We start from the raw sequence: 22,186 nt of genomic DNA, 5'->3' as shown, positions 1-22,186 counted from the left end.
CAAATGCGGCTTCACTCCATTTTTTGCTGACCCTGACACTTTTTCATGCCGTAAACAACAGAAAGTCAGAGAAATCATTGGAGCATTTCAAATCTACAGCATAGGAGAAAATAGTGTCTACCTTTTATTGTGCTGAATGACACGGAATTCTATTACCTAAGCACCACGTGAGCATTTTCATTCAAAGAATACCAATTTTTGTATTTATGTCTTTTTACTTCACCTTCAAACGCGCAGGTATTTTCCTAATAGTTTCACTGCGAGTAAGCGACCATGTTCTGCACCTTTTCTTCGAGTCTTCCTCATCAGCTTACTGCAAAAATGAAATTTAAAGTTGAGGAGAAATGTGCAAAGCACGGCGGTATTCTTCGAAATACGTGCACTTGCTTTGTAGATTTTGGCGCGGAGCATATGGCTACGGCGTCTAAGCGTTCAGGTTGCGGCAGTACGCCATCAGGAGATATCTCGTAACCAAAATAAGATATTGTTGTCAACCCAAACTGATACATCCCAAGGTTTAGTCAAAACCCGGCGTTATGCCTCTGTAGTATGTCATTGAAATGTTGTGGATGTTGTCGTTCTATTGCTCCAATTATTAAAGCGCTTTCGAGGTAAACGACAAAGGCGTGGTCCATCATTTTTGCGAAGACTTGGTACATTGCATGCTTTAACGCACTTGGGGCCGTTCGTTGACCGAAAAGCATTCGGTCAAGTTTGTATATTCCTGATAGCGCCCAAAACGCTCTCTGAAACTTATCTTCTTCTGTCAGTACTCTCTTTGAAAGTACTCTATCTGCCAGTACATCGATTTTAAATCTAGGAATGACAGGTATCTGGCATTGCGTACAGAGTCAATGGCATCGCCAATGCGTGGCAGTGAGTGTGAGTGTGGTATCGTGTTGTTTTTTTTTCAACTCCAGGTCATCCGTTTTGTGGACTAAGGTGACAGATGCTACCTATGGGCTAGAAGACTGCCTAATGAAGCTAGCCCCCGCATAAGCGTCTGCACAAATACGCGTTTGGTGCGTAGCGACACCACGGACAGGAGCTAACGGGGAGGCTTTGACCTCCTCCCACGCCTAGCCGTGCGTGGCTGAGCCGTACCCGGGGAAAAGGGGATACTGGGGGTAGAACCGACTTTGCATGATTGGACCTTTAAGCCCCCCCCCCCCCCGACAGAGGAAACACACCCCTTTGGCCCCGGCTTCACGTAAAGGGGACCACTAGGCTGACCCACCCAGGGGAAATCGGCAGTCGCATTTTGCTATCTTCCTCTCCCTACATTTTCGTTTTATCTCTCGCTTTCTATCTACCCTGTCTTTTACTCTCTTCCGTTTACTTCAAAACTTCCTGGTGACTAGGGTTAACCCTGTGTGGCTGACCAGTCTAGACTCACCATATTTGGTTATAGCAGTGGTGTAGGGCTGACGTTGGCGGGCTTGTTATCGCACATTTCTTGTCGCGTCCCCTCGTTGGGTTTAGTGGTGGGCGGCTGGTACCGCTGTCGAAACATAAACACTTACTATGTTCAGTAAATCTTTTCCCCAATTTGATCGTACCCTGAAAAAGGTACGCTCCTAAGCACCCCTCTATTTTTTTCCAAGATGTCCGAACGTTTTCCAAAATACCACGTTGTGCACAGCAAGCAATCAACAGAAAAAGCCAGAACCGTTTCGGCATTTCTGGTTGCAAAAAGCCTCACTGAAAAATTTAGGACAGGGTTACGAAGCGACTGAAAGGGCCAGTGGCGATCTACACCTTGAGCTCAAAGACAGGACGCAGTATGAAAAGCTCTCTAACTTGACATCAATTGGAAACACCTTGTCACAATCACCCCACATAGGTACATGAACACCGTTCGTGGTGTCGTCTTGGATGACGATCTCCTTAACCTCTCTGAACATGAGCTACTTGATGGATGAAAACAGCAAGTAAGTAGCCCCATACTTGCAAAGATCAGTCCACTATGCGAGATGTGCCTCAACGGACCACGTTTCTGAACGCTGCGCGGCAGCAGCCTGCCGTGTCAATTGTGGCGGTAACCACCCAGCATACTCGCGAACATGTGAGTCATGAAAAAAGAAAAAGAAATAATTTCATTGAAGGTCAGAGAAAACGTATCTTTTAAGGAAGCCAGGAAACGAGTTGCACCGTTCTATGGCACTGTTCTATGCGGATGTGGCACGTCAGGGGGCAGCGTCGCACCATCTTATGGCTTCAGCTTGGCCTGCGTTGAGCGTACCGTCGGCTGTGGCACCTGCCCGCAAGCGGTAGTAGTTCAACCCGCTCCGCCAACCCGCTCCCCGTGCCTCCCAGGAGGCAATGGTGCCCCCTCCCAAGAAGCCATGGTGTTTCGGTGCTTTTGGCACCGAAACAGTGGTGCAACTCTGCGGACCGCAATAAAAAAGGAAAGCAGAAAATTATTGGTTCTCCCAGGGACCCTTGAGCAACAACTTCTAGTACTGTCACACACAGAACATCTCGATCTTTGCTAATATTTCGACACAAATAATGTTTTTGATTATCAGGGGCTTCATTTGCAAACTAGATGACCTAAATGAGCAGTTAAGCTCCTACCAGGCCAAGGTGCTTTGTGTCCCGTAGACACATCTGAACTCAAAACACATGAATTTTTTCACGCGCGCGTTATGCCCCCTATGAAAAGAATCATGAAAAAACTCGTGCTTTATTGGTAGGTGTGGCAATAATTGTTGAAAAGTCTGTGCCTTGTCATCATGTACACTCTAAAAAAAAGAGCGATTAAAAAGGGTGTCTTTTTGTCCCACAACAATAATCGTCATCTATACTGCATTCCATCCTTAAGCTATCGCCCCGTGCCCGGTACATTCCGGTCACGATCGAGATGCCCATCATCAGGGTCACATTGCATTCTCAATAGGAAAGTGGCCAGCACAGAGTTTTCAAGAAAGGACGCCCACGCAAGTCTGATGACAATTATTGTTTTGGGACAAAAAGACAACCTTTTTACTCGACATTTTTTTAGAGTGTAGTCCTCCAAACGCCTCTGAAGTAATTGCCATCCGTGCTATTTTATTTAATAGGTTGGTTACCATCTGCTCCACTTACGTATCACCTAACTACCCCCTCAATAAAGCGTATTTACACAACTTGATTAACCAGCTTTCTGAGCCCTACATTATCGTTGGGAATTTCAACGCACATAACATACTCTGGGGAGACTAGCGCTGTGATGCAAGAGGTTGCCTTGTGGAGAACATTCTTACAACTTCTAATCTATGCCTTTTAAACAAAAGGGAACCAACATATTACAATCTATCACAAAATTCATACTCATTTCTTGACCTAGCAATTGGTTCAGCAGTTCTTCCCCATCTTGAATATAATGTTGTGAAAAAGCTACTTGCGAGTGACCACTTTCCCATAGGGCTGTAGTTAACAGAGCAAGATGGTTTCTTGCACCATACCCATAAATGGAAACTAGACTCTGTTGACTAGAAGGTCTTCAGACAATCCACATATCTAACACAACATTTTATTGAAAATTTTTTACATCAACGCTGCTGTCGCATATTTTACGGCTTTTATTTTATACGTAGCCGAAAAAGTGATACCACAATCAAATAGACACTCTAGCAGACGACGTGTTTCCTTGAGGATTAACGACTGCAAGCAGGCGCGAAGAAAGCAAATTAAGGCACGGGGTACCCTACGGAAATATCCAACTGCGGAACATCCTCTACAGTTTAAACTGGTCGAATCACAGGGAAGGTGCACACGGAGGCAGGCCAGACGGACAAGCTGGGAGAAGCTTCTCTCCTGCATAAACTCGCACACTCAAGAATCTAGAGTATGGAATAACCTTAGGAGATTGAAGGGGCAACAAGTTCAACCACTGCCACTTGTGAAGGATGAAGTAAACACTTTGAAAGATCAGGCAGATGTTTTGGGAGAGCACTTCGAACGCGTGTCCAGCTCTAAAAACTATTCAATGTCATTCCAAAAATACAAAGACAAAAAATAACTCAAAGCACTGGATCACAAATGTCATCAGAATGAACCTCATATTCGCCCTTTTGCATAGCGGAGTTCAGGGCTGTCCTCTCTTCATGTCAGAGCTCTGCTTCGGGACCTCACCGAATTGTGTATGATATTCAGCACCTACACCATGACACACAAATGACGCTGCTTGCAAATTACAACAACATTTGGGCTGATGTACACATTCCAGACACGTAGAAAAAAGCCATAGTAGTTCCCATACTAAAAGAGCGCAAAAACCCATTTTTGGTAACAAGCTACCGCCATATTGCACTAACAAGCTGCCTCAGCAAGGTGTTTGAAAAAAGGATAAACTGCCACCTATTGTATCATTATGAAACAAACAACCTTCTAGACCTGTATCAGTGTGGCTTTAGGGAGAGCAGGTGGACAACTGACCCCCTTGTGTGTGTAGAGACAGACAGACATACAGAAAGCTTTATTGAGCGTGTAGAGAGCTACATTCGTAATGCATTTGTTCATAAACAGTACTTGCTGTCGGTTTTTCTTGACATTGAAAAATCGTACGATAAGACGTGGCGCTATGGAGAATTTTTCGTGATTTGTCTACAAGGGGTGTTTGCGGGAACATGCTTAAAGCTATTGAGAGGTACTTACCAAATCATACATTCTGTGTCAGGATTGGTAACACGCTTTCAACATCATTCATTCAAGAAACTGGTCTACAACAAGATGGTGTACTAAGCTGTACCCTTTTTATTGTATAAATGGTTTCTTTGCAAAACTCAATTCCAAAAGACATGTTTTACTCTGTGAATGGTTTCAGGTCCTGTAACCTAACTCTCTGTGAGCGACACTTACAAGTTAGCCTAAACAAAATATCAAAATGGGCTGATGAGAATGGCTTCAAACTTAATGCGCAGAAAAGCTCCATTGTTCTTTTACTGGGAAAAGAGGCTTGGTCTCAGATCCAGCTATTTAACCTCATGGACAACGCTTAATGCTGTATGCAGAGCGAAAATGTCTAGGTGTTGCACTTGACTCCAAGCTTACTTTTATTGCCCACATAAAATCTCTCAATGCTAGAAGCCTCAAAACAATGAATATCATGAAGATCTTGCCACACACCTCATAGGGTATGGACAAGAAATCTTTACAGAAGCCTTGTTCGATCACGGCTAGACTACGGTGGTGTAGTTTATCAATCGGCTACTCCCAGCGCGTTAAAGATGTTAGATCCTATCGATCATGTAGGCGAACGTCTCGCCACCACTGCTTTCAGAACAAGCCCAATTCAAAGCCTATATGTCGAGTCAAATGAGTGGTCTCTTGACCTACAACGTTCATACTGTGCTTTTAAGTATTTCCTGAATGTGCACTCTAACAAACACCACCCTTGCTATCCCACAATCACGGATACCTCCTCTGCATTACTTTTTCACAACAAACCCACAGTAAGAGAGCAAAATCTCACTTCGAGTTAAGTGGCTGTGTGAAGATATGCCTGTTCCACTCCTTGAGTATTGCCTACTGGCTCCATCTGAACCGTTCCCGCCATGGTTGTGGAACAATGTGGACTGCGACACTTTATTTACGGAAGTGACTAAGCATGTTCCAGACGCCGATATCCTCACGCATTTCCTTGAGTGGCAGTCGAAATACACCTGCCCTGAATATTACACAGATGCGTCCAGCTCTCAGGATAATGAAACCAGCGTGTCTTTTGCACCCGTCGGTTTATCCTTCTCTGAATCAGATGTTCTTCATCCCAATAAAAGTACCTTTACAGCAGAGGCATATTTTTTATTTACAGTACGTTACAGAGCCCTCGAGGGGCATTGTGTAAGGGGGGCGGTAAAGATATTATGTAAAAATTATATCTACATATATATCACCACCTACATAGGAAAATTATACGAAAACATTTAGACGAAAAGAAATCACCCGGCATAGACGGTATACCAAATGCATTTTAAAGCGATATGCTGAATGATGTTCCAAATATCTATGTCTGTTGTTCAAGAAATCCCTGTCTAACGCGGATCTTCCATGCGACTGGAAGTGCGTGAAAATCGCACCGATCCCTAAAACAAACGCGCCATCATTTCCGTCATTGTATAGACCAATTTCCTTATTATGCACATGCGCGAAGGTGCTAGAGCACATAATTTTTAAATATGTATCCAGCTTCCTTGAAAACAAAGGCTTAATTGGTTCCTTCCAGCATGGCTTTCGCCGTGGTTACTATACAGTCACCCAGCACACCGAAACTGTACATTACTTAGCAGCAGCGCTAGACAGACATAACCAAGTCGACATTATATTTCTAGACTTTGAAAAAGCATTCGAGCGAGTCTCACAACGAAAAGATTATTGAATATAGAACCGATACTCAAGAACACCTAATTACTAGCTTGGATAGAAGCCTACCTCTCACATAGACGACAAGTCGTGGCCATTGATAATGAAACTTCACGGGCAATTCAAGTCCTTTCGGGTATCCCACAGGGCTCTGTTCTTGGTCCTTTATTTTTTCTTCTATGCATCAACGACATCGTTCGGAACATACCCGTTAAAATAAGGCTCTTTGCTGATGATTGTATTATATAGCATGAAATTACCGCATCCCACGACCAGATAACAATAAATAAATCTTTGTACCGAATTGAAACATGGTGCGCCGACTGGCAAATGACCATCAACAAAAAGAAAACTGTTGCAATGACAATTAGTCACAAAAAGCACTCTTTAACATTTTCTTACTGCTTTGATAATGAACCTCTAGAAGTAGTAACTAAGTATAAGTATCTGGGAGTTATCATTTCTCACGATCTTGAATGGAATGACCACATTGACTACATACATGGAAAGGCAATGAAAAAACTTGGATACTAAAGGAGGCGCTTGAGTAAGTCCTCTCCAGAAGTTAAAATATTAGGCTATAAAACACTTTTTCGGCTACTCCTGGAATATTGTGCCGCTGTTTGGAATCCATACACAAAAATAAACATTTTAATATTGGAAAAAATACAGCGGAAATCAGTTAGATTCATCTTTAATCAATACAGCTCGGAGGCATCAGTAACATCTCTTCTAGAAACGGCTGAGCTGGAAAAATTAGGAAATCGCCGATACCGCGAACGAATGAAACTATTTTACCTTCTTTATCATGGACACTTAGGTATAAAAAAATACATATCTAAAAGACTCCTACCGGCGGCCTACTCGGTCCCTTCATAACAAAAAAGTAAGCGAATTCTCTAATCACACCAACATTTTCCAGTATTATTTTTTCCCGAGAACTGCAACCAATTGGAATTCCCTCCCTTCAGCTGTGGTGGAATGCCCGTCGCTATCATCCTATGTACAGATTCTTCAGTCCATGGGACATAGCTCTGACATAGTTTTACATGAACCCTGACGCTTTTTTTTTCTTCCATATGTTTACGTATTCATGTTTTCACTAGTTATTTAATTATCTTGCTGCTGTGCTCCTATGAACTTGTTGCACTCTTCTTCTTTTTCTGTTATTATCGCCACGATGCTTCATATGTGTTTATTGTAACCTCCTTTTTTTGTACTCATTGTACCCACTCCTGCCTAAGGTGTGAAGATCAGATTGACCGTACTGTAATAAATAAATAAATAAATAAATAAATAAATAAATAAAACATAAATAAAGAAATAAATATCGATTATAATAGAAAATGCAGTTCAACTTATGAATATGTAAGCAAAATACATACTAGAAAAGTGAGTTACAGCATGTGAAGGTGAAATACAAGAAATATTATGAATGTTACTACAACCTAGCAATAGCGCAAAAACATCGGCAACAGTCTTATAAGCACAGATGATTCCGAAAAGGCGATATAGCAGTTTTGGTGCATAAGTATTTTTTAAGAGTATGATAGAACTTTGTGTGGTCTTGTTCTGACGCAAGATCATCTGGCAAATCATTCCACAAACGAATAGCTCGTGAAAGAGCCGACTGGTTGAAAAAGTTAGTATTGCCGTACATGCGTGATAAGCTAAAAGTGTTATGTAGTCTGCTCGAAGTTCAATGTGCAAGATAAAGGTGAACAGATGGCATCATGCTATTGTGGATGAGTTTGTGAAAAAGTGATAAAAGTGAGATGTCACGGCGAATTTTCAGTGGCTCAAGTACAAGGCTATGTTTATTCTGTGTTACGCTGGACGGGTAGCTGAGATTGCGCGACCGGCGTCTCTCATAATCATATAGTGGTTTTGGGACGTGAAACCCCTAAAATCAATCAATGAGATTGCGCGCTATGAATCGAATAGCTCTGTTCTGTATACATTCTAACTTATCTAAGAGGTATTGTTGATAAGGAGACCAAATGGAAGATGCGAAATTCAGTTGAGGACGAATTAGAACAAGATAAGCCAGTTCGCGTACATCGGAGAGAGCACTGTATAGATTTAGGCACAGAAAACCTAATGATCTTGATGCGTTGGCACAGATAGAAGTATTATGTGTGGACCACGAAAGTGTAGAAGTTAAGTTTATGCCTAGGTATTTGTAATGATCAGTGCGTTCTAAAATGCTATTATCAATTATGTATTGGTTAATAAAGTTATCACGTTTGTGACGACAGGTGATTAGTTTGCACTTGGAAACATTAGGTGTCATCTGCTATGTTTTGCACCACTCATTAATATGATCGAGGTCTTATTGAAGAGTTAGATGATCGCCATTGTTGCGGAAGGGACGACAAATAATGCTCTCATTGGCAAATATACGCATACATGAGGATAAGTTGTCAGGTAGGTCAATAATGTTGATGAGGAAAAGTAAGGGACCAAGAACACTGCCCTGTGGTACATCATAGGAAACGTAACAAAGTGATGAAGAGTTATTGTTGGCGAGAGTGAATTGTTGGCGGTTAGTTAGGAAGTTTCTGAGCCATGTTAGCGTGAGTGAATTAAGTTTTAGTGATGACAGTTTTAATATCAAGCGACAATGAGCAACACCATCGAATGCCTTTGCAAAATCAAGAAATAAACAATCTGTCTGTAGATTACTGTTCATTTTAGAATGTAGGTCGGTGGTGAACTCAGAGTTGAGTCTCGCAAGAACGGCCCTTTCGGAACCCGTACTGGTTATAGAAAAAGAAATGGTTAGACTCTAGATGCGCATAAATCTTAGAAGCTGTGATATGCTCAAGCATCTTGCAACATATGCACGTCAAGGAAATGGGGCGATAATTTCCAGGTGAACTTCTATGGACTGGCACTACCTTCGCTATCTTCTAGTCAGAAGGCAACTTTCCTGTAGTGGCCCCGCCGTGGTGGTCTAGTGGCTAAGGTACTCGGCTGCTGACCCGCAGGTCGCGGGCTCGAATCCCGGCTGCGGCAGCTGCATTACCGATGGAGGCGGAAATGTTGTAGGCCTGTGTGCTCATATTTGGGTGCACGTTAAAAAACCCCAGGTGGCCGAAATTTCCGGAGCCCTCCACTACGGCGTCTCTCATAATCACATGGTGGTTTTGGGACGTTAAACCCCACATATCGATCAATCAACATTCCTGTAGTGAGCGACTGCCAAAAAAATTCCGCCATATCCACGAAGTGAATGATGATGAGTGGGCGAAGCTCCGGAGGTAAACCTGGTAAACCATGAATCCTCTGTACATTTTGCCCACTCGATTTTATTACATCGCTCCCCCTAGCGTACGTCGCCGCACTAAATCGAACGATTGCCTTTAACCAATGACACGCGCCATATGTGACATCATTCCTATTTTATAAGATCTCGCGTCTTTCATCAACTACAAGTACCGCTTTCTAGTTAATAACATCTTGCATCTTTTCATCATCAGCTACAAGTACCACCATCTAGTAAACACTACAAGAACTAAACGAGAGGTGGCTACATACAGGAGACGGTACCGCCATCTAGTGAACACTGCAAGAACTAAACTAGAGGTGGCTACATACAGGGGACGGTACCGCCATCTAGTGAACACTGCAAGAACTAAACTAGAGGTGGCTACATACAGGCTACAGGGGACGCACAGCCCACGCCCTAAGGAGCTTCGCCCCTAAAATGTGAAACAGCATATTGCCAGACACATAAACAGTGTTCTTTATTGTTTTTGAATTGATATCATCAATACCAGAAGATAATGACTTCTTCAGATTTTCAATAATTTTAACAATGCATTCCATTGTGATATCTATAGGCGACATGAATGAGTAATCGCGTTCAACAATTTTTGGAAGATGATCATGCTCGCTAGTAAACACGGATGAAAAAAATGAATTAAAGACATGAGGACAATCAGTGTCTTCAAAAGGAGTATCTGAATCGTGTAATGAAATGAAGTTATCGTCGTGATCAGGACTTATAACTTTCCAGAAATTTTTCGGATAAATTTCAGGAGTGAATACAAATCCTGGGAATAGTATTTATTTTTTGCAGTTGTAATTTCGTGGCAATAATTCTTTAGGCATTCCTTGTATCAATCCCAAGACGTGTGTGAACGCGAATCTTTTGCATACCAATAAAGCTGCTTCTTTTTGTTTCTAAGTCTTTGCGCTGACTTGTTGAACCATGGATTAGTTTTATCATTCGTAATCGTTATAAACGGCACGTGTTTTCCTATTAGGGCTGAAATCTCATTCTTGAAAAGAACCCAGTTTTCCTCAAATGAGCAACTGTAAAAAGAAATTAGTAGCACATTGTCAAGGAAAGACTCAAGTTTTCTGTTAATGGCTTCATAATCGGCTTTATTATAATCTGTAACTTTCTTTGATTTGGTACCTGCAAAAGGTGGCAAAATAGAAAGATTAACTTGCAGCAGCTTGTGGTCACTAAAGTCATTCAAATAGTTTATGGGGTATATAGTTTCAGGTGCAGTTGTAAGAACGAGGTCAAGTGTATTTGAACCGCGAGTTGAGTGAGTGACAACCTGAGCCAAATCAAAGCCTAAAGTTAAGTTAATGAAGTCAGTGGAGTACTTACAAGAAGATGACAGCTGCTCCCAGTCAATAAATGGTAGATTAAAATTACCGAATAGATAAACGATGCGAGCCTCACAGATTCTGATGGCAGAAATAATGCTGCTGATCAACTCTTCTAAGAAAGATTGATGACAAATAGGAGGACGCTTACAGCTGCCGAGCAACATCCTTGTGGAATGAATTGTGCAAACTACCCATATAATTTCAATCTTATAATGAGAAGCGACGACATAAGACGCGATGGTTTTTTAACATCTATAAGAACACCACCACCCCTTCTGTTTGGACGATCGCTTCCACAGATGTTGTATTTGTTAGCATGCGTAAAAATGTCATTGTCGTTGATGTCAGCGTAAAGCCATGTCTTAGTGAAGACAAGAATATCAGAAAGACTATCATCGATATAAGATGAGACTATTTCACGTTTGGATAAGCTGCTTCTAATGTTAGTGAATGTTTCTGTTAGTGATAGAGGAGTGCAAGGCTTATGCAGCTCTGGCTTCTTAACGTTTGTACGTTTCCTTCTAGCTATCTGCTTGAGCGTATAAGTTACTTAGCGACGGCGTCATAGAAGTAAGTAACGTTTTTGATGCGCAGCTTGTCTACTACAAGCCTAAATGGCTCATTTTGATTTCTGGCAAATTCTACTAGCTTTCTGCGGGTCTGTTGCGTTGCCAATGAAAAATATTCGCGTATTGAAAGCGTAGTGCCCTTCAGATTTCGGGCACGCGAGAAGATTTGGTCCTTATCTTTAAAAAAAGGCAAGTTTGGCAATGATAGGTCGACACTTTTCTTTATCATGTTTACCCAATCTATGAACCCTTTTAAACTGAGTACCAGTGAGTGTAAGCTGCAATTTTTAGAACAAAACTTAACACTTTTCTGTTGAGAAGCTGCCCAATCCTCATTAGCATTGTCTTCCAAACCGAAAAAGAGTAGGTTGCATCGACGCATCCTACTTTCCGCTTCATCACATTGTTAAAATATTGACGTAAGCTGATCCGTAAATACTCGCATTGTGTCTGTAGGCTGAAACGCGAGAAATTCTTGTTTTACACCGTGTATACAAACTTCAACAGAATGTTTTTCTCCTTTACCTTCTTGTTTCAGTAACGGGCATGCGTTTTTGGTCCTAAAGCAACAAAACAAGCGTTTTGTTTTCCAACCAAAAGCGAAGCTTTCCTGTTTACACGACAGGGGGCGCTCACTTTTCCGCAAATGGTCAATTTATTAGCATAAAGTGCTAAAGCTTGATAAAGCGACAAAGGAGGTATAAGGTTGCTAGCAGAATGCTTCATAAGTGGCGAGAGAACTAGTGGATTTTATATAGTTTCCGCTGTTACAAGGGGTACTTCCTCAAGAATATTTTTTTCTGCCTCACTCTCAGGAAGAGGAAGGGGGTCACATGCAGGTGGGGGCCCTTAAGAAGCTCCATCCTCCGTGAGACCTGAAAAGATATTTTTGTTTTTAAACTGGTTTCGGCTGATCCATGGAGAAAAATGCCATGAAGCATCTAGCATGTTTGACATAGCTTATGAGACATGGGTGTCAAAGAACTTGTTAATAACGGCCTTTGTCTGGGGCCTTTTCATTATGTGAGTAGATTCACCCGCCTGGTTTGGAACGCAATCACTTAAGAGTCAAGTTAACTGGTCATCACCTTAGTGTAGGCTTCCGTTATGCAAAAAGTTGAAAAATCTATGAAGTACGTTGACACCTGCTGGATCTCGGCAGATCTGAGTGTTAGCAGCGATAGTATTGGGTAAAGGCGTCCCATCCAACGAGGCATAAGAAGACCTGATATTGCTACTGTGTCAGGACGAACTTGTCCACGAGTATGGTGCCCTTCCTTTAGGACTGTGACAGTTTCGACCAATGGACAGCCAAGCAGTAGTGCCGAGCCTCTGCAGCTGTGTACACCGCCTGCTGTGACGAAGCGTGTGTTTTGCACTTTGAGTGGTTGCGCCAAGGTGTGTGGGTTTGCCAACCATAAAACTGCGTGGTGTGTAGCCCCGGGTTACGGAGGACAGGGAGTGTGATGCTGAAGGAGACGTACAACTGCTACTTATGAGCAGCGACACTGCAGCCCTTATGTGACCTTTTCGGGGCAATGAAAAGATCCACCCCGCAATAAATGCTCATCGGCGTACTATACGAACGTGGTCCGCGTCCTGCGGGAACGCGAACGGTGTCTGTGCGCGCTGCAGGGAATGCGCACCAGCGTTTGACAAGCGTGTTGACGGACCGGAAGATATAAAAGTTGCGTCACGTGTGCGCTGGGCCTTATCGCTTTCGCAAGGCCCTCTTATCGATCTGGTAATAGCGCGTCTGTACTCCTAGTTTCGTCTGCCTTAAATAAGTACACAAATCGGGCTTTTGCTCTTGAAGACGTTTCGCAATAGCTCTTCGTTCCCGGTGCCTGGATGAAAGTTTGTGCTCCTTCTTGGTAACATCAAAGATCAACAAGGTTTCACGAAACGAGCACAGGAACGTTCCCTGTCCCTATTCTCACAGCCTGTTGATGGATTGAAACCTGTACTGGAATTAACTACTGCGGCCCCAGGAGAGTTACCTAGACGACTTCCAGAGACTTTGGTCATCAATGAAAAGAAAGTGAGCGGCTCGTTGACAAGGCAGCTCGTGAAAGTTTTCGCTGTATTCCCCGTACTTATCATGTAGGAAGTAATCGAAAGGTTGTACCAAGACGCCTTGCTAGCCACGGTGTCTTCTCGGATGCTGTTCCGGCATCCTTCCCCGACCATGCCGAATTCCATGGAACCTCTGCGATAAAGCAAAAGCCGACAGCCACAAGCATCTCGTTCAAGCCAAACGATGTCCCAGGGTGGCCGAGGCTGACCTTGGCGATCTAGCCACGCTTGCAGATCCACCAGCCAAGTCACAGAATCGCAAATGCCCGCCACTACAAGACAGCCAAGATTAGCTACTGGATGCACTTCGAGTTGTCTCCGGAACCGACCACTTAGATGCAGCCAGAGACGCCCACCAGAAACGTTCCTCGAAGACACCCAATTTACCTGGCAGTGTGGTCACGATGAACCACCACGAAGCAGCCAACTCCGTGCAACAAAAAAAAAACATTCATGATAGATATCCATCATAGGATTTCCAAGAAGTGAATTTACGATAAGTGGTTTGAAGCGCCCTTAAGTTCGTCCATGCTTCCGTCCATCCGTTATTTTTTGCTTCCATGCGTTTGTCCAACTCTCTGTGTGTCCGCCCATGTCTTTATTCGTCTGCGTGTCCATCTGTAAATCCGTTTGTCCGTTCCTGCATCTGTACGTGTGTCTGTCTGTTTCTGTCTGTCTGTCCATCCTGTCTTGCTGTGTCCGTTCGTCCGTCCGTCCGTCCGTCCATCTGTCTGTCTGTCTGTCTGTCTGTCTGTCTGTCTGTCTGTCTGTCTGTCTGTCTGTCTGTTTACCCGTCCATGCGTGCGTCCATCTGTCTGTACGTCCGTCCATCCATCAAGCGAACAATCTAAGCACCGCCATCTCGCATCTTTTCAACATATTGTTACTGGGAGAGGAGGTTCTGAGTCGGCACGCGTGTTCCTTCTGTGCAGCATTACCGCGGCTAATGGGCTTGCCGAATAGTTCAATGAGTTTGTGCTTGCAGATGTCCCAGCTCGTTATCTCCTGCTCATCGTTGCAAAACCAAACTTTGGACATTCCCTCCAAGTAAAACAGGATGTTGGGTAGCACAAGTGTCAGGTCTCAGTTGTACAGTGCGCTGACCCGTTCATACAGCTGAAGCCAATCCTCATCATATTTGATATCAGTGCCGGAAAAAGTGCCTGTGTCACGTGGTTGTGTGAGAATGACGGTGCGCTTAGCAGCGATTTGTTTTGGCGTGGCAGGCCTCGCTTACCGAGTAACCGCTGGGGACGTTCCCGATGCATCATCGTATTCCTCTTGAACAGACATAGCCGAGGAAGCCAAGGAGCATCCGCTACGGAGAGTCGCCGTGACAGTGAAAACTGGGAGAACCGGCGTTCTCCACCAGAATGTTACGGGGAGAATAGGTGTCACATAGCATATTTTGTACGTACTGTCTTATAGTATGTATAAAACACCTAACGCCAGACATAGTAGACAGAGTCAAGTCTATGCGGATATCAGCCAGCGTCATCTTCCTCTTTGCTTCTTCCTCTTCATCTCTGACAGCGCTTCGTAGAAATATATTCATCATATGAAAGTACCGCCATCCAGCGGGCATTCGAAGGAATAAACGAAAGGTGGCTACCTACAACTACTACTACTACTACTACTACTACTACTACTACTACTACTACTACTACTACTACTACTAGTACTTCTACACACAACGGGTACTCACAGCCCACGGCTTAAGGAGCTTCGCCCCTAAAACTGGCGGCAGCTATAGGCACGTGCAGTCAGTGCCAAATGTGATCTCTGAAAGCGGCATCAGGGTTCTAGCGCGCGAAGAGCTAGCAAAATGGCTACAGGAAGAGGAAGTCAAATAATGGAACAGCTCGTTGAGGATCGGATGCTGTTGCATCTGCTTTCAATCAGGAAGACATTCAGAAGTATTACGCTACCTACACTCGTCGTGTACTGCTTCGTAACTTTTCGTATTGCTGCGTGATCGCAAGAAATTGGACGCACATTAGCGTGGTGGCGTATCTAGCCCAACGATAACTGGTCATGACGCCGTCAAAAGTGTGATGTGTGAAACGCTCTTCAGTGCCACGGGTGAATCTGTGTTTTTCCCTGCCTTCCTCACAACGGCAATTCTTATTTTATTTTGAGGTTTTCACAATTAAATTATTCAAAAATTGTGCCCATGGTAGTTTACTGTTTCGTTTTGTTCGTTCGCCCCACCGCGGTGGTCTAGTGGCTAAGGTACTCGGCTGCTGACCCGCAGGGTGCGGGTTCGAATCTCGGCTGCGGCGGCTGCATTTCCGATGGAGGCGGAAATGTTGTAGGCCCGTGTGCTCAGATTTGGGTGCACGTTAAAGAACCCCAGGTGGTCTAAATTTCCGGAGCCCTCCACTACGGCATCTCTCATAATCATATAGTGGTTTTGGGGCGTTAAACCTCTCATATCAATCAGTTGTGTTCGTTCATGCATTATGTGTATGATATACGCCTTCGAAACTGCCGAAGTACGAGATTGGCAGACTCTAGCTAAGCTGCCCATTGCAGCTTTTTCACGGAGTCGTTCTGGCAAACTTGTTGCAAAAAAAACTCCAATCAAATTGCCGTATTTGACAAGTCGCAATGAGCAGCAGGCATAAAGCGTATTAGACAGTAAAAAGCCTGTGTTAGACAGACGTAACGGCACGAGTTTTATTTCTTTGCCTTCAGTTATAGTTTAGCGGGCATAGCGAAATAGTGTTTTTGCCAAACTAACGGGATGAAAATGCGCCTGCGTGGTATGCTTAAGGACCCGTAGCGTATACCATCTGCACACCAGGCCAATTTTCAGATTTAGCGTTACGGTGTTTGCGTGCCTTGCGTATATTGTACTTAAAACATGGCGGTAAATTTAGACGCCTGCTTCATTATGGATTTATCGTTTGGGGAACATAGCTAATGACTGTGAAAACTAGCTTCACTTGCCTTCAGGCAGCTTTGACAATGAAGCATAACTGAGAACCTAGCCTAGTTTTTGAGATGGGATCCTCCTTCCACCATCTCTATGCCTAACTAGAGAATACCGGTCTAAGCAAATGAGCACATAATAATTCGCGCTTTTTGGTGCGTGGTTTATACTACTTTTATTGTTACTAAAAACAGTAGCAATTCCGCTGTGTGCTAGGATAAAAGCGAGAATTCATTTTTTTACTTTCCATTTTTAATTGCATTCAAACACTTATAGGTGATGCCACCAGCCCAGCTAGGGCACGTAATGCTACCCCTCCAATATAAAAATGCACTGGCCGTATCAAACTGTTGCCACATGGTAACTCAGTTCCCCCATACTCGTTATAACTTCATAGCTGAATATATAACTGTCCACTATCACTGAGTAATTACGAAAAAGTTATGACGAAGAACCTTACAACAAGACATGAAAAAAGTAGCCGAGCAGGAAAGTGTTACCTTCTTAAATTAGCTTGAAGGCCGTATCACGCTAGAATACAACATTATGTTGGCATCACACTTTGTTAGCTTGTGCTCGTACTATGATGAATGGAGCGGCAAAATAGCCGTGAACGCCGTATTGGGGACAAATTCGTGGCGAACAAAATACAGTGGTAGGATACCATGGGTCTACCTTCTTTATATGTCGACAGCATTTAAAAAAAACGATGCAGTTTTGAAGATCACATGATGCGGGGCTTTTACGTAGATAAAGGTAAGCCTAAACTGGAGACAAATTTCACTAGAGGGGCAAGATGCACTGAGGAAATAATAATGTATGTTGCAGAAAACTCTGCTACAGAGCTGTAACAACAGAGACACTCAAGAACGTGCAGAACACTCCATTCTCTGCTACATATGTCAAGATGCACAAAGTAGCCGAATTAAGTCCTTTATTTAAACTAAAGGAACAAGGCATCGCTCTGGTTTGGGAAACCATGCGATCACTTAAAGACATTCATTTGGCATGTTATAGATTATTTGTAAGTGTGCAAACTGTATTGAGAGTACTGCGTATGTCGGTAAGTCACCTTGTTGATCCCCATTGTACGTCTTTTGGCCCTCTTTGCAGATGTGGAGCCACCGGTGACACCATCTACGAAGCCACCGATTACTAATGCAACTTCTGAAACGCCCCAAACGGTACCAGGGACGAACACGAGTGATGAGACGTCAACGAGTTCAGTTTCCGACACCTCACCAGGATCGCCCACAGAGCCAGGCACGTTAGTCTCCATGTACGCCTCCTAAAACCATCCTCGCATTGTTAATTAAGACTCCTAGAGGCAATGCATGAGTAAAACTGATGTGACCTAAGTTGAAGAAGTCAACGATTTGTTGATGAGTTGTTTGGTCCGGAAGACGAATGAAGAAAAAACGAAAGCATTAAACGCTGACCAAATTGAAACTGTATACAAATTGGCAGATCTCACGTACAGCGAGAATCAATGATAAGCGAAGCCCGAGTGAGGAAGGTTAATATGTCACTTTAATATCAGCAAAACATTGCGAGGCATATCTAAGTTATACCGTACGTGACTTCCATGTCTTATTTATGATGTTTACGCCTGAGATTCTTGTTCAACGTCCATTTACGTCCTTTAATACCGAATTTGGTGTATGTGAAGCAAGCCAAATGGTCGCGAGCACGCTAAGAGCGTAGCATGTAGCCACGTTTTACACAATACGCATGTCATGATCATCATGGCTGAACGTGTAATTTATTTTCGCCGTCCATTCGTGTCATGCGATACCAAATTTGATATATGTTAAACCAGCGAGATGGCCGTGAGCATGCCGTGAGCGTAGCATGTAGTCATGGAATGACACGCATATTATGAATATGATGTTATGGCTTGTCCTTTATCTTCGTCTATTCTCGTCACAAGATACCAACTTTGGTGTATGTAAAGCTGGCGAAGTGGCCACGAGTGCACTATGAATTAGGCATGTAGTCATGTGTTAGATGACGCACATGTCGTGATTATCATTGTCGGACGTTTTATCTATGTTCGTCTATTCATATCACGTGATACCAGATTCGGTAGATGAGAAGCTAGCCAAACGACCACGAGTGCACTATGAGCGGAGGGTGAAGTCATGTTTTAGATGACACACATATTATTATTAACATTTCCAGCCATGTAATTTATTTTCATCGTCCATTCGCGTAATTTATTACTAAATTTGGTATCTGTGAAGCGAGCTCAATGACCACGAGCGCATCATAAGCGTGGCGTGTAGTCATGTTCTTACAAGACACGCATCTCATCATTATCATGTTTGCGCAAGTAATACACCTTCGCAATTCATTCACACCTCGTAATACCAAACGTGGTATATGTGAAGCAAGCGAAACGACCGCGAGTGCATAATGAGCGTGGCATGTAGTCATGTTCTTGCCAGACACGCATCTTATGAGTATCATGTTTACACCAGTCACATTCCTTTGTCATTCATGCATGTCTTGTAATAGCAACTTTGGCATATGTACAGCTAGCGAAACAGCCACGAGTGTATCATCACCGTGGCATGTAGTCATGTTTTTACATCACAGCCATCTAGTAATTATCAATTTTGTACACGTCAAATACCTTCACCATTTATTCACATGTCGTAATACCGAATTTGATATATGTGAAGCTTGTGGAAAGGCCCCGAGTGCCTGATGAGCGTGTCGCTTCGTCATGATCTTACATGACACGCATCTCGTTATTATCATCTTTACACCAGTCATATACCTTCTTCATTCATTCATGTCTCGTCATACTAAACTGTGAAGCTAGCGAGAGGTCCACGAGCTCGTCATGAGCGTGGAATGTAGTCATGTTCTTATATTACACACATCTCAATGTTATGCTTGCACCAGTCATATACCTTCGTCATTCATTGACGTCTCGTGTTACCAAGTATTTGAAGCTAGCGAAGCGACGGCGAGCGCATTGTGACCATGGCATGTCAAGTGCTTACATGACACCCATCTGATGATTGTAATGTTTGCACCAGTCATATAACTTCGCGCTGCCTTCAGGTCTCCTAATACTAAACTTGTTATATATGATGCTAGCGAAACGTCCGCGAGCGCTTCATGAGCATAACATGCAGTCATGTTCTTACATTACCGGATGTCATCGTTATCATGTTTGTATCAGTCATATACCTTTGTCAATCATTGACGTCTCACAATACACAATCGGGTACATTTGAAGCTAGCGAAACAACGGCGAGCGCATCATGAACGTGGCATATCATGTTTTTACATGACACGCATCTCATGATTGTCGTGTTTGCACCAGTCATAAAACATCGCCATTCAATAACATCTTCTAATTAGCATACTTTGTATATGTAATTAGCATATTTTGTATCGTAGTTAGCATATTATGTACAAGCGATGTATGGGACCCCGGCATTAACACAGTAGAATCCTTAGAATCCCTCCGAAATTGGAGTGCATAATTCATCCTCTCAGACTACGCACATACATCTAGCGTATCATCTATGAAAACAGTTTTGGGCCTCCCACTTCTTTGTTCGCGTAGGAAAGCGTCTCGTCTAGTTCTTTTTTATAAAATTTACCACAATCCACAATTAAAACAAGACCATCTTTCCAAACCACACCACATATCATATAGATATGACCTTCCCCACAAAGTAGACATTCCATTTTCACATTCGAAGTTCTTTCAAGATTCCTTTACTCCCACTATCTCGAACGAATGGAACCACCCACCCTCCTCTGTTGCCCAATTGACCGATGTCACTGGTTTAAGGCTGCTGTTGAATGCGATGTTTACTCTTAGCAGCATTTGCTTTGTTCACTCTTATTGTTCTAATTACTATGTATACTATTACCCACTCCCTTCTGTAAGGCCTTCGGGCCCTGAAAGTACTGAAATTAATAAACAAATAAATGTGAAGCTAGTGAAAGGGGCGCGAGTGCATCATGGCCTGCAATGCAGTCGTATTCTTTTCATTACACGCATCTCACAATTAACATGTTTGCGCCAGTCTTATACCTTCCCCTATAGTTCACTTCTCGATATACCAAATTTGGTACATGTGAAGCTAGCGAAATGACCGTGAGTGCATTGTCAGCGTAGTATGTAATAATGTTTTAGATGACACACTTGGTATTATTATCATTTTCGGACGAGTCACTTACCTTCATCATTTGTTCGTGTCACGTAATACCAAGTTTGGTATATGTGCAGCTAGCGAAATGGCCACAAGCACATCATGAGCGTGGCATGTACTCATGTTCTTGTATGACAAACATCTCATGATTATCATGTTCGCAATAGTCAAATACTTTGACCATTATTTCACGTCTCTAGTACCAAATTTGGTATATGTACAGCTAGTGAAATGGCCGCGACTGCATCATGAGTGTGGCATGTAGTCATGATTTTACATGACACGTATGTCGTTGTCATCATGTTTCCACGAGTCATATGCCCTCGTCAGCTATTCACGTCACGTAACACCAAATTTCGTAATGTGCAGCTAAAAAATGGCCGCGAGTTCATCATGAGCGTGGATTGTAGTCATGGTCTTACATGACACGTATGTAGTGATCATCATGTTTGCCTTCGTCAGCCATTCGTGCCACGTAACACCAAATATGGTATATGGGAGGTTAGCGAAATGGCCGCGAGTGCGCATAATTTTTATAAAACGTCTGTCGTGATCATCGTGTTTCCACGAGTCATATGCCTTCGTCAGCTTCTCACCTCACGCAACACCAAATTGGGTATATCTGAAGCTGCGAAATGGCCGTGAGTGCATCATCAGCGTGCTTTGTCACGGTCTTACGTGACACGTATGTCGTGATCATTATGTTTCCACTTGTCATACGCCTTCGTCATCTGTTCGCGTCACGCAACAGCAGATTTGGTATATGTGCAGATAGTGAAATGGCCACGAGTGCATTATGAGCTTGGCGCGTAGTCATGGTCTTACATGACACGTATGTCATGATCATGTTGTTTCCACGAGTGATATGCCTTTGTCAGTTATTAACGTCACGTAACACCAAATTTGGTACAGGTGAAGCTAGCGAAACGGCCGTGAGTGCACTATGAGCGTAGCGTGTAGACATAGTCCTACATGACACGTATGTTGTGATTATCACGTTTTCGCGAGTTATATGCTTTCGTCAGCTACTCACGTCACGTAACACCAAATTTGGGATATGTGCAGCTACCGAAACCACGCGAGTGCACTATGAGCGTAACGTGTAGTCATGTTTTATACGACACGCATGTTATAATTTTGAAGTTTTGACGTGTAATTGAACTCCAACATCCATTACCATCACATAATACCAATCTTGGTATATGTGAAGCTAGCGAAACTGGCGCGAGTGCATCGTTAGATTGGCATCAATTCGTGAATTACATAACTTACAGGTCATGAGTTCTGCGTTGGAATTGATTGACTGATATGTAGGGTTTAACATCCCAAAATCACCATATGAATATGAGAGACGCCTTAGTGGAGGGCTCCGGAAATTTCGACTACCTGGGGTTTTTTAACGTGTGCCCAAATCTGAACACATGGGCCTACAGTTTTTCCGCCTCCATCGGAAATGC

At 43.2% G+C, this 22,186-nt stretch overlaps 1 protein-coding gene across 1 annotated transcript in view; it reads left to right on the top strand.

Annotated features, from left to right (window-relative positions):
• Positions 1 to 22,186, top strand: part of LOC142818071 (uncharacterized) — a 294,427-nt gene that overhangs the window by 87,823 nt on the left and 184,418 nt on the right. Inside the window, exon 3 of the mRNA XM_075896326.1 lies at positions 17,665 to 17,814. The gene's annotated coding sequence lies outside the window, so the exon portion shown is untranslated. The remainder of the gene's footprint in view (positions 1 to 17,664; positions 17,815 to 22,186) is intronic.

The sequence above is a fragment of the Rhipicephalus microplus genome, chromosome 5 (assembly GCF_043290135.1).
Source record: "Rhipicephalus microplus isolate Deutch F79 chromosome 5, USDA_Rmic, whole genome shotgun sequence".
Lineage (NCBI taxonomy): Eukaryota > Metazoa > Arthropoda > Arachnida > Ixodida > Ixodidae > Rhipicephalus > Rhipicephalus microplus.
This window is presented reverse-complemented; position numbering and strand designations above follow the sequence as displayed.